Source organism: Callithrix jacchus, chromosome 7 (assembly GCF_049354715.1).
Source record: "Callithrix jacchus isolate 240 chromosome 7, calJac240_pri, whole genome shotgun sequence".
Taxonomy (NCBI): Eukaryota; Metazoa; Chordata; class Mammalia; order Primates; family Cebidae; genus Callithrix; species Callithrix jacchus.
Window position 1 is genome coordinate 97,200,483 of NC_133508.1, and position 12,533 is coordinate 97,213,015.

Below are 12,533 nucleotides of genomic sequence, written 5' to 3' on the forward strand. Positions count from 1 at the left end.
TTTAAGAATGGAAAAGTAGAGGATGAGTTGACATGTTTGGGCTTTCTAATTTGCTGACCTCAAAAGATCATATGGGTCAGTTATGCTGATCTGTGAACTGACATTGCTCATGACCTTTACATCTTGCCCTCTCTAAAAGGACTTCAGAATTTTTTTTTTGTTTTTTTCTGCTAGCAGTCTTAGGAACAGTTGTATTCTTCATTGGCTCATGGTTTGTTTTTATCTCAGACTATAACCATGAGGCCTCCATCCTTTCCACTGGCACACAGAAGATGAGGAACCAATCTTTGTATTGCTTTTCTAGTTATACATATTTTAGATTATTTCATTTTAAATGTGCGTTTGTGTGTGTGTGTTTTAAATTTCTACCTTGTTTCCCCTTGCTTCAGCTTGCCCATCAAGTTATAAAATGGATTACCTAGTGGAATTTCAATGCAGGAACAACATAAGAGGTAAATAAATACAGAAATTAGAAAAAAAAAAAAACCAGTCTAGTTTCTTGTTCTCCTATGCTAAAGCCCAGCTTTGTAGTTGGCTACTTGCAGAAGTGTTTGCCTTCTGTATATAGCAAATAGGCTCTACCAGCAGCTCCCCGCCCTGGTGACTGGTTCTTCTTTGTTGTTCTATCCTCTTAGGTGTCTTCCTTAGAAGTTCTGAGAAGGCTGGCGAGCCTCCAACATAAGGGAGGTGGTTCAGAGAGGGCCTTGGGAGGCTGACTTGGCCACATGGTGTCAGCCTTGCAGCACTGGTGTGAGAATTCTGAGCCTTGTCTTTGGCAGCAGGAAATGTTTCGTGCTTCCCCCATACAACTCTCAGGTGAAATAGCATTTGTTAGAGTTTTTGTCTGCTCCAGAGAGAAGGGATAAGAGCTCTCTTTGATGTATAGGTATATACTTTCTCAGCTGAGCTGTGTGTAAAATTTTACACAATGGAAAGAACAATGATTTTAAAAAATAGTTTTCTTTACCAGCTCTCTTGGCTAGATTATCCACCCAGCACCACACTGCTTGGGCCTGCTGAGGCAGCCAAGTGTCCTGGTGAAATCCTAGGCTTTGAAGCCTAACAGATCCATGTATGCATTCTCATTCTCCTTGCCCCACACCCTGGCTAGCTGTGTGACCTCAAGCAATTTTTAAACTTTCTGTGCCTCAGTTTCTTCATCTCCAAAGCACCATTTGTAACATCCATTTCAGATGAATGCTGTGAGAATTAAGTTGGATTGGGCTTATAGAGCACAAGCTTACCATGCCTCAATAAATGAATTATCAATAAAATGTGAGCTGGGAATAGCTGCTCTTGATTTTAATTTTAACATAAATCTTGTACATTTTTTCCACAGAAACCAGTCAGAGAGAGAGAGTATGAGAGAGAGACAGAGAGAGAAAGTACTACAGTGGGGAGTATGTGTGTATGTGTATGTGTGCGTGTTGCTCAGCTGATGTGTACAGGAAGTAAAATGCTCCTAATACATCACATGAGACAGTTGCTGAATCTGTATCCTAACATCTCTTTCCCTGCCTAATGGTTCTATGACTCTCTCCTAGTCACAATGAACACTTCTACGATGCTTACTCATGACAGACAGCACAATGCAGAGCATCAAACAGCCTCTCCCCAGGACCAGAGCTCAGCAACCCTGTGCTCTAGCATCATCTGTACCAATTCTCTGATGTTCTCAGGGCTGGAGACAGCCTAGTCAAAGGAATGCAGAGTTTGGAGTTAAGTGTAGGTAAGAGTTTCAGCTTCCAGACTTAACTAACTGTGTAAGCCTGAGAAATCATTTACTCCTTCAAAGTTTCACTTTTTCTAAGTTGTAAAAATAAGAATAATGACATTTAATTATTATTATTTTTTATTAGGGGTTAAATAAGACAGCACAAGTGAAATCCCTGAAGAACAAGGAAACACAAAGTCCCTGGTATATATCTCCTGTTCACTTTTATAGGAAGGCTATTGGGACCATCCAATTTGTTAGAAGAAATTGCCTCCCTAGACCTTCAGCATCTCTGAGAACTGTCTTGAACTACATATTAAACTCCATATCAGGGATATGTAGAGGAGGAAACACACAAGTTCTCTTTTGATCGCATTAAGTTGGAGGTGTCTGTTGAATCAGTAGGTCGAGGTGTCTTCTGGGCAGCTGGATATACGGGTCTATAGCTTTGGAAAAACTCTGGGTACAGATTTGGAGGTTGCCTGAATTGAATGAATTTCACTCAAGCAAACAACTTTCTTCCAGATCTTCCCACTCCCACTTCCTTCATCAACAAATTTAACACATGTTGACTGTTAGGCACTATTTTCTTTCAGGGAACCGTAGGCTAGCTGGAAATACTGTTCTTCCACTTGGCTCATTCTCTCTTGCTTGGACTCCTTCCGTTCCTACCCAGGTATCAATCACAGAATATAGAATCCACCTGGAACTGTGAAATTCTGTTTTCTAAGCCGTGGCTTCCTGCCTTATTAAATTCGTGTTTCAGATTGAGTACTCTCTAGATTGACCTATGATGAAGTACTGTTGTAGAATCCTAGAGGGGTGCTTATTACCAATAACAAACATTTCTTTGAAGAATTGGAAACTGGGGCCCAGAAGACAATCTAAGTGATTTTCTCCATCCCTGTGAAACTCAGAGTCGTCACATCAGTCTGCCTTCTTACTTACAAGGTGGCAGGTTAGGATCTAGATGGTAGTTCAAGTACTTAAGAGGTCAAAGATTAAAGTGTAGTCCTTCTCATGAACCAGCTATGTAAAGAATTGAAAGGGAACTCTTCAATGACTTCAACACATAGAACTCTTCATTAATATGGATTATTGTTGACATAGAATTAGACTTGCCATGGGTTAGAAAAAACTCTTGCCATCAAATAAAATGATGAACTGATATGAACTGATGAAACAGTATTTCTCTAAAGGTAAGAGTCAGGTGGACTGAAGCTGTGAAAGGCATTCTATGTGCTGGTCCAGTCTTGGCCAATATTCCCCAGTGTGATTACGGAACATGAGTCCCTCAGGGTGCTCAGTTAGGAAAAAAAAGCTTTGGAAAAGCTGACTATTCTCTCTCATATCCTTAAAGGTTCACAAAGAAACTTAGCATATTAAAAGCTTTAGTTTTAAAGAAATCTGTTTAGAATTTGTACTCAGTTCAACTCCATACTTCCATATCATGACTAACCATAGAACCTAAAATAAAGTATATATTAGTATCTGACAGAGCAAGCATTTTTTTGTGAAATAAGTTTTGTTTTGAAATTTCTGATATAAGCACACACAATTTTTGATAATTTGTTGGTTTTTAATTTTTCATTTTTTGCAAAAAGCTAATAACATGGACATTGTTTGTAATGTTAGATGTTATCTTGTTTATAATGCTAAATGTTATAATCATTTTGTGATGAAACAACAGGGCTCGGAAAGGTGTGGAAATTGTGTTAGGCTCACATAATCAATATGCCCTGCTTTCCATTTTATATTGTTTATAATTTTTCATACATCTATGATGTATCATTCCTCTCGATCTTTTTTCATAACAATCTCTATGCCTGGAATTTGAGTCACACCATTCCTGGCTGATCTATCTTCCTTATCTTTTAAGATGTAGGCCAGGGACCATCTTGGTTGGCTTAACTGTACCTTCTCCATGAAACTGTTCCTTCTCCAGAGAAAGCTCTTTACCACTATCTTAATATTGCCACTTTATTTTGAAAGTATCCATTTATCTGCCTCCTTTTTCCAATAACTTGTAAGGTCCTTAACATCAGGGGCTGTATCTTCATTCTTCTTTGTATACCTACTCACATGCACAGTATTTATCTTACAATGAATACACGTTTATTAAAACTCCTGTAGTAGTGGCTCAGAGTCTGTCTTTTATACTGAATTGAACTGAACTGAACTGTAGCCAGTTTGCTATAACTTCAAAGCCCAAAACACTTATCATTATACCACACTGCATGCAATTCTAGCCATAAAAGTTCTATTACATTTTGACCCAAATAACCAATGGACTTATTTTTGATCCCGTGGCAGTTGAGAATTCTGTGGGGAATTATAGCAAGCAAATTTGGGAGGAGAATAGCCACCTAAACTCAAACTCATATATCCAGCAAAGGTAGTGTTAGCAATCTATACATAAATCCCGTAGTACAGGGCCAGGAACAAAGAAAGCTCTCAGTAAACCTTAGCTACTATACAAGCTGTTAGAATTTCAGAGAATGAGTTCAATCATCATCAGTAATACTTTTGTTTTTATAATGTTTTGAGTTAAAGAATAGATTTTAGCATTTTTGTTAATGAGTACTTTTGCTGGGTAGAAAGTTAAGATTCCAGTGTAGTGCAAGTGCAGGAAAGTCAGAAGCCACTGTGAAGCATTCTGGCAGAACAGGTTTATTCCTCTCAGAGTGAGCTAACTACCCACAATGGACACTATTGTCTACAATGGGAGTGTCATCAGGACTTCGATGGAATTGCTCTGCCTGGAAGTCAAGTTAAATCTCCCTCTCTTGGCCAGGCGAGGTTGCTCATGCCTGTAATCCCAGCACTTTGGGAGGTTGAGACAGGTGGATCACGAGGTCAGGAGATCAAGATCATCCTGGCTAACATGATAAAAGCTTGTCTCTACTAAAAATACAAAAAATTAGCTGAGTGTGGTGGCAACCGCCTGTAGTCCCAGCTACTTGGGAGGCTGAGGCAGGAGAATCACTTGAACCCGGGAGGCAGAGGTTGAGTGAGCCAAGATTGTGCCACTGCACTCTAATGCACTCCAGCCTGGGTGACAGCGGGAGACACCGCCTCAAAAAAATAAAACATCTCCCTCCCTTACCCAGCCACCCATATTCAGCACCACCTACCCATTGAACAAGGCTCCAAAGCTTAAGTATGGCCATTTTTTTTTTGCAACTTTGTCCTTTTTAATTCTTTAAGAATAGATTTATAGGGTTTTACTGTTTGTGTTTTGATGTGTTACTTTCTTTCCTATTGAAGGTTTGGAGGCATCTCTTCTCTCCCCGTCTCCTCTCTCCCCATATCTGACACTAAACCCTGAAGGTTATTATTTATAAATAGCCCCTATGTCCAGTCTTTGGCCTATTCACAACCTCATGTGCACTGAAACATCTGAATAGGCTCTTGGCTTGTCTTCCTATCTGGTCTCATTAAAATAAATTATGCCAGTTCCATGTCTCAAGATCTCCCACAAATCCCAGGAAAAATTAGACCTACTCAACCTGAGAAGCAAAATTCTTTACAATCAATTCCAATTCTATGGAATTGGAATGGCCAATCTCTTCTTTTGCCATAGCTCATCATTTGCCTCTCCCTTTCCAGGTACTCAGGTGCACATTGAGCCTTTTACCATTCTCCATTCTGTGTCTCTGTGTATTCTCACTGTCAGTAATTCTCTACCTTCCCATGTGTTTGGCAATTCCTGTTCATCCTTTAAAACCTGACAGACATTACCCCTCTCTGGAAGCTGCTCTTTCTCCTCAAAAGCCATGCATGTAGTTGTGCCTCTGGGCTTCCACTGCATTTTGCCAGGCTTCTGTTGTGTTGGCGCACACCATTGCTCTGCTTTCTTTTTTCTTAAGTATAGCAATGTTACTTTTTCTTCTTCTTTTTTTCTTTCTTTTTTAATTGCATTTTAGGTTTTGGGGTACACATGAAGAACATGCAAGATAGTTGCATAGGTATACACATGGCAGTGTGATTTGCTGCCTTCCTCCCCTTCACCTATATCTGGCATTTTTCCCCATGCTATCTCACCCCAACTCCCCACCCCCCACTGTCCCTCCCCTATTTTCCCCAACAGACCCCAGTGTGTAGTGCTCCCCTCCCTGTGTCCCTGTGTTCTCATTGTTCAACAAAATCATTCTACTATAAGGACATATGCACACCAATGTTCATTGCAGCACTGTTTACAGCAGCAAAGACCTGGAACCAACCCAAATGCCCATCGATGATAGACTGGACAGGGAAAATGTGGCACATATACACCATGGAATATTATGCAGCCATCAAAAACAATGAGTTCGTGTCCTTTGTAGGGACATGGATGAAACTGGAGACCATCATTCTCAGCAAACTGATACAAGAACAGAAAATGAAATACTGCATGTTCTTGCTCTGCTTTCTTTAACTAGAAGGAGAGCTCTGGCAATGTTGAAGGATCTTTTATTTGGGCAATGAAAAGGTCAAAATGCTCTTTGCCACGGGGCACTCTATCCTTCGGTGTAGCTAGGGTATAAATTTTAGCCTGGATATACCTTTTGCTAGGGAGTCACCAAGACTGAGAGGGCCAAATTGGACCAGATGGGTATGACTGGAGAATGAATAAGGGTTTCTAGTTACTTATGACTGATTCCAAGCTCAGTATTACTGTTCTCCTCTATTTACTTCTTTTAGTTTTTAAATTTCAATTATTTTTTTGAGATAGGATCTTGCTCTGTCACCCAGATTGGAGTGCAGTTGCAAGATCTCAGCTTACTACAACCTCCACCTCCCAGGCTCAAGCAATTCTCACCCCTCAGTCTTCCAAGTAGCTGGAATTATAGATGTGTGTCACCACGCCCAGCTAATTTTTGTATTTTTAGTAGAGATGGGGTTTTGCCATATTGTCCAGCTGGAAATGAACTCCTTGGCTCAAGTGATTCACCCACCTTGGCCTCCCAAAGTGGGATTATAGGTGTGAGCCACGGCACCTGGCCTGAAGTTTCCTTTTAATCCATTTATTTCACATGGGGTCTATTCCAGCTCCTCAGAGTAGACAGGGATTCAGACAAAACCCTGGCAAGGAATAACCAGGGCACACGTGGTTGGTGTCTTTTATATTTTCTCAGAGACCCTCAGTAACTAGCAGAGAAGGGATTTGTGGAATGCTGGCTGTATCACAACCACACATTATAACACCCAGCATACTGAATGGTGTTTATTTCTGTGTCTTTCTTCCCTCTTAGACTGTGAGCTCTTGTTTTAGCCCTATGCTGAGCCTTATAGCAAAACAGGGCAGAGTAAACTTGGCAGCTAACTGTGGACTTTGGAGAGAGTCAGCTTAGGTTCAAATCTCATTTGTGCCACGCAAGGGCTGTGACCTCAGGCAAGTTATATCAGATTTCTGTGCCTTGGTTCTTCATTATACATACAGTGAGAATGATAATAGCATCTTTCCTACATTGTCATTAAAATGATCCAATGAGTATAGAAAATATGTGCCTGTTACATAGCAGATATTGAGTAAATTTTACTTTTTTTTTTACATTTTTATTTATCTGGGGCATAATATTTTATCATCATATGGCAGGCACTTAATAAGTATAAGCAAATAATTAAGCATTAGATGGCAAGTTTTTCATGGCACTGTGTAAATTAGCTTGAGGCAGGGTGGTGGTGTATAAAGAGCATGGGTTGGGAGTCTGAATGATGAGTTTGAATTATAGCTCTGCCACATCCTACTAATATTAACATGGACAAGTCATTTAATCTGTCTCAGCCTCAAAAATATGGTATTTCCTCCCAGAAGCAGGTGTTAATATTGCCATCTATTTTGTTTGTCTCTGCACAGTATCTGGCTCCTTTCTCAGAGACCTGCTTCCTTATGAACTGAAGCTGGGACAGGAACTGCTAGAACAGGGAGCAACAGGAAGTCTCAAACAGCCTGGGGCTCTTGGGACTCTGGAATTCTACCTTCTAAGGAGATACACTTTGCATGATTATGGACCAGTTTTTAAATTGGGAACTGGTTTTATTAAATAGTAAACATGTAAGGTTTACATATCTTACCCCTACCATTTCAGGTATTTTGGGTGCCGTTTAGCAAAATCTGTTAATTGCATTGTATTTTGAAAAATGCCCAGTTGATCTAGTTAATATATCTAAATTTTGAGAATTAAAACAGGCAGTTATTTTAATTGATACCATATCTAGAAATGTTAACAATCTCAAGTAGATGTTATACCAGGATCTGTTTTGCTGAGAAGGTGAAACAATTAAGACTAATTGGGTCTCAGGGTGGGAGCAAGCAGTGGTTAGGTAAGATTCATTAAGCCTTAATTTTATACCAAGGTTTTTCATTAGCTATCATCCTAAGAACCACACTGTTAGCCACTATTAAGTCCATTTATAGATTAAGAAACTTGCAAAAAATCACAGACCTGAAGAGTAGCCGTTCCAGATTTCAAAATCAGATTTGTGCTCTTTCTGGTATACCACACTGCTTTATGAAGCAGCAGCAGCAGCGACTCTCACACACGTAATTGGGACTCAGTGAATATTTGTGATGTGATGGATGGATGGATGGATGGATGGATGGATGGATGGATGGATGGACGGATGGACGGATACTACCAAAATTTTCAGTAAGGTTAAATGTGTTAAAAAGTCACAAGGAGTCCAAAGAGCTCTAGGGAGTTTAGAAAGACAAAAAGTGTTTCGTCCTCCAAGTCAAGCACTCAGTGACTGAAAGGAAAATGATATCAAGTTCAACAAGTGCTGACTGAACCTACAGACATCTGTAAGAAAAGGAACACACGTTTCAGATGTCTCCCCTCCAGCTCCATTTGCTGAGTTGACAAGTTAATTACTCAGCTATCAGGAGATAACTTGGTAGTAGTAACACGTGTAACTGTGTAATTATCAGGGGTTCCAGTAGTCGCTGTGTAATTATCAAGTAGTTTTCATGAAACAACATGTGTTTGCTTGTAAATATACAATTAAGCGGTGTCGCCACCATTAACTATGAAACAAAACCAGCATCTGGCATTTAAGGTACCAGCTGTGGGTCCCTGAAATTAAACTTTTCTTCAAATAGGACTAACTTTCCAAAAGGCACAAAGTTGCAAAAACCTACAGAAACATATCTGATACTGTTGATAACTCTATTCTTTTGCCTTAAATACACTTTCCGTTTTTCTTATCATACTGTAAAGATTTTGTTTATTCTTTAAAGTCAAGCTCAAATGCCAGCTTTTCCCTCATATTTTGTAGATTCCTTTAAACAAGATTTAAATTCTGGATCCCTAAACTTTCTAAATCTCTTTGCACCTCCTATGATTTTTGTACACATTCTACCTTGCTGGGAATCTGGGGAGTATCAACCCATCAGTCATGCCACGAATATATGTTGAGCCCCTATTATGTGTCAGGTTCTATGCTAGGCAATGGGAACACAGTCAGCAACAGAATAGATAACGGTCTTTGCAACCACAGACTTTATAATACAGGAGTAAAAACATGTAAATACAAATAATTATAGATGTGATAGATATTTTAAAAGAAGAAACAAAATCTAATATTATGATGGTTAATTCTCTTATTAGTCTAAGTTACCTAAGGTGATAGCTCCAAGTCTTGTTTCTTCATTCATTCAATAATTATCTATTTCACAAATATTTTGTGTTATTGGTGTGTTTCGTGCTAAGGATTTCACAATAAACAAGATAAACATTATCCCTGTTTGCAGAACCTGGCACTCACCAACTACTCAGTGCATATTTGTTCTTGCCAATGACATCAGCTAACACCCTGATAAAAATTTATGAATATGTTTGTCTTTATGTTGTCCAAGAGACTCTAGTGATGTATATTACTACAATCCCTTTGATGTTCATTCCTGCATTATATAGAATGCAGAAGAATGGAAACCAACTTTGGTGCCCAACCACAGGCTAGAATCTTGATTATTTCATTCAATTAAAACTTCTTTGAGATATGTTTGATTTATAGTTGAATCACACATATTATTATTGTTTCTCAAATTGTTCTATAATTCCTGTATCTACACCGGGTCTGTATTCTCAGTCAGTCCCATCTCATCCATGTGATGGTACCTCCCTGGAGCAAGGTGACCACTTAAAACCTGTCTAGATCTGCCAGGCCTCCATTTGGAAATTGACTTGTGGCTGCTGGTTCCTCTTCTTGTTACTGAACTATTATCCAGGTGGCAGGTAATCTCTTGTCAGAATTAAAGTAGACAGCCATTGGGTGATGGGCCTCCACCTAAGCATGATTATGTGCCTAGCATTTCAATGTTTCTAATTTCATGTGGATGAAACCACAATCCATGTAGTCAGGCAAGCCAGAAGTCTGGATACCTCTACACACCCCTCTGCCAGTTAATTCATCACCAATTCTCAGTGATTGGATCTCCGAAAATGTATCCATTCTGTCTAATTCTCTTTACCACTACCTGACTCTACTCTATCACCATTTCATTTCTAGATTGCTTTCCAAGTGTGTTAGTCTACCTCCAGCCAAGCATCTGTTTGATCTTTATATTGTGTCTGGAAAAAGCTTTAAAATGCAAATCCAAGTGTGCTGATTCCCTGCTTAAAACTGCTTAAAACTCTCATTGCTTTGGATAAAAGTCATGGTCGTAATTCAACATGTGACCTGTCTTCTCCTTCTCCAGCCCACCTGCTACCAATCTACCTTGTAGTCTTGGATGGCTCTAACCATTCCATGTTTCTTTCAGTAGCTCCTATTGGCAAGGCTCTGGTCAGCTATAGGAGTTTTGCATATATTGGATCACTTACCCCTCATCTACTCTAAAGTATAATGCTAGGGCTCTTCTTCATCACCTGGGAAGCTTTTCATCAATTCTGTGCACTTTTTCCTTCTGTGGGCTTTCATTCCACCCACCACTGTCAGCTCCTTATTGAAGTCCTGTCCTCTGATTACTACAGGCACTTTGCTGGCAGGAGGTATCTAACTAAGCTTTTTAAGGCTGCCTCCCATGGAGGCCTCTGACCAAACACTCTAAGTCAAAGAATTTGAAAGACCAGCAACCTTGCCACAAGTCAGAACAACTCTGAGCAAGGCATAAGATCCAGAATTTCCCTGAAGGATCTGGCTGAAGATACTCTGCACCATTTTGCCTGAACTCACATTATTGCTTTCTTCCTCTCCTTCTCTGTTCTCCCCCAGCCCTTACCCATCTCTCCATCATAAATTGCTAGCACGGAAATTGGTGTTTCAGGGCCTACATTTGGGGAACCCTATCTCAGATACCTACACAAGTTGTCCTCATTGTTTGGATCTCAGGTTAAAAATCACTTCTTAGGAATTTCTGACTACTTAAATTTTTATCTCCACACCAAATAATGAGAATTCCTCTTCTGTACCATACTTCAGTGAAAATTGTACATGTGTTGGTGAGAACCTTTGACCATAAGCCACATAAGGCAAAGGCCATGTATTTTTGACTTATCATTATGCCCCCAGTGCTCTGCATAATAGCAGGATAATCATCAATGAGGATTTATCAAATTAATGAAAAAATGTTGACACACTCTAAGCATGATAAACCTGAGTAAAAGTCAGATGAAAAATTGCATTATTCAAACCATTTCTATGGAGTGTCTGCTACACAGCAGGTACCAAAGTGGTAAATGTAAATAAGTTTTCATATTGTCTTATGTATAGTAGGCACGCTATAAAAGTTTGTGAAATAAATGCATTAATACATGATGTATCAATCAGTTTTAAAGTAGAAAGTTACAATCTAGTGGGAGAAAATTAAAACACAGGTTTAGGAAAATTAAAAAAGCAACAACAACTCAAGATTTGTTGACTTATATCCCAGTGGTTGTCTAGTTGATCTCAAAGTTACCTCAACAACAAGAAGAGTTTCTTCCTTTTGAATTTCATACAGCTGGGCCAGTGTTATTTGAATATATTTAGCTGAAACTAAGGTAGCTGTAAGAAGCTAAGGTTCATTATAGCCTATTTTCTCTGCCTTCACCCTTACTTCTGAGATTTTCCTTGGCACAATCACCTTTTACAACTGCTTAGAAAGAAAACAGTGGAGTTGCATAATTTTGCAGCCAGTTTATTTTTAAAGGGGATAGAGAGGTCCTCAGTTTGACAAACCTTAGGTTGTGAGATATATACCCACATTTTAGGGTATTCTGATTCCTGAAACTTCATAAACTAAAACCAACGCCTTAAGCTAGAAGGTGAACTTGTTTTAAAGTATAGCCTACTTTTGAATTTAAAGGTTGTTACTTCAAATCCTGCCCTTTCCCCCAAAGTTTCAAGAATAAGTTCTCATCCTGTATCAATAACGATATTAAAGAGTAGAATTCCACTCTTAAAAGTTTCAATTCCAAGGAATGTTGGTTGGTTTTTAGATGAATGGATTAACACCTTTACTGTAGTGATAACAAACCAGACTTAATTGAAGGTGTTGAGGATAAATTTGAAGCCAACTCTTGTTAAAACTCTTATTTTGGAATGTCACATATTTTGCTAAGAAAGCAGACCATTTTCCAGCTGAATAACTAGGAATTGCCTTGATTTATTCTTAATTTTGAATTTCTTTATATGACTTATGTTACGTTTGACATTGTTTATTTAATTCATAATGTCAACAAAAAATTGTTGAGCATGTACCAAGTGCAGTTCATCAATGTGTTAAGCTAGACATAAAAACAGATAAACCTCAGACAATTTCATAAACCATATACGAGGATCAATTCTACTATGCTTCAGTTTTTAGCCACCTGCCACTGACTCAGCTGGCCCCAACCAAAAGAAGTATGGCAGC

The 12,533-nt window shown here is 39.1% G+C and overlaps 1 long non-coding RNA gene across 2 annotated transcripts in view; it reads left to right on the forward strand.

The window, feature by feature from the left end:
• The first annotated feature begins 1,544 nt into the window (after nucleotides 1-1,544).
• Nucleotides 1,545-12,533, forward strand: part of LOC144577161 (uncharacterized) — a 49,116-nt gene continuing 38,127 nt past the window's right edge. Inside the window, exon 1 of one of the 2 annotated variants that reach the window (XR_013520504.1) lies at nucleotides 1,545-1,729. This is a non-coding gene — a long non-coding RNA (uncharacterized LOC144577161). The remainder of the gene's footprint in view (nucleotides 1,730-12,533) is intronic. The other variant, XR_013520503.1, reaches the window with a different exon arrangement.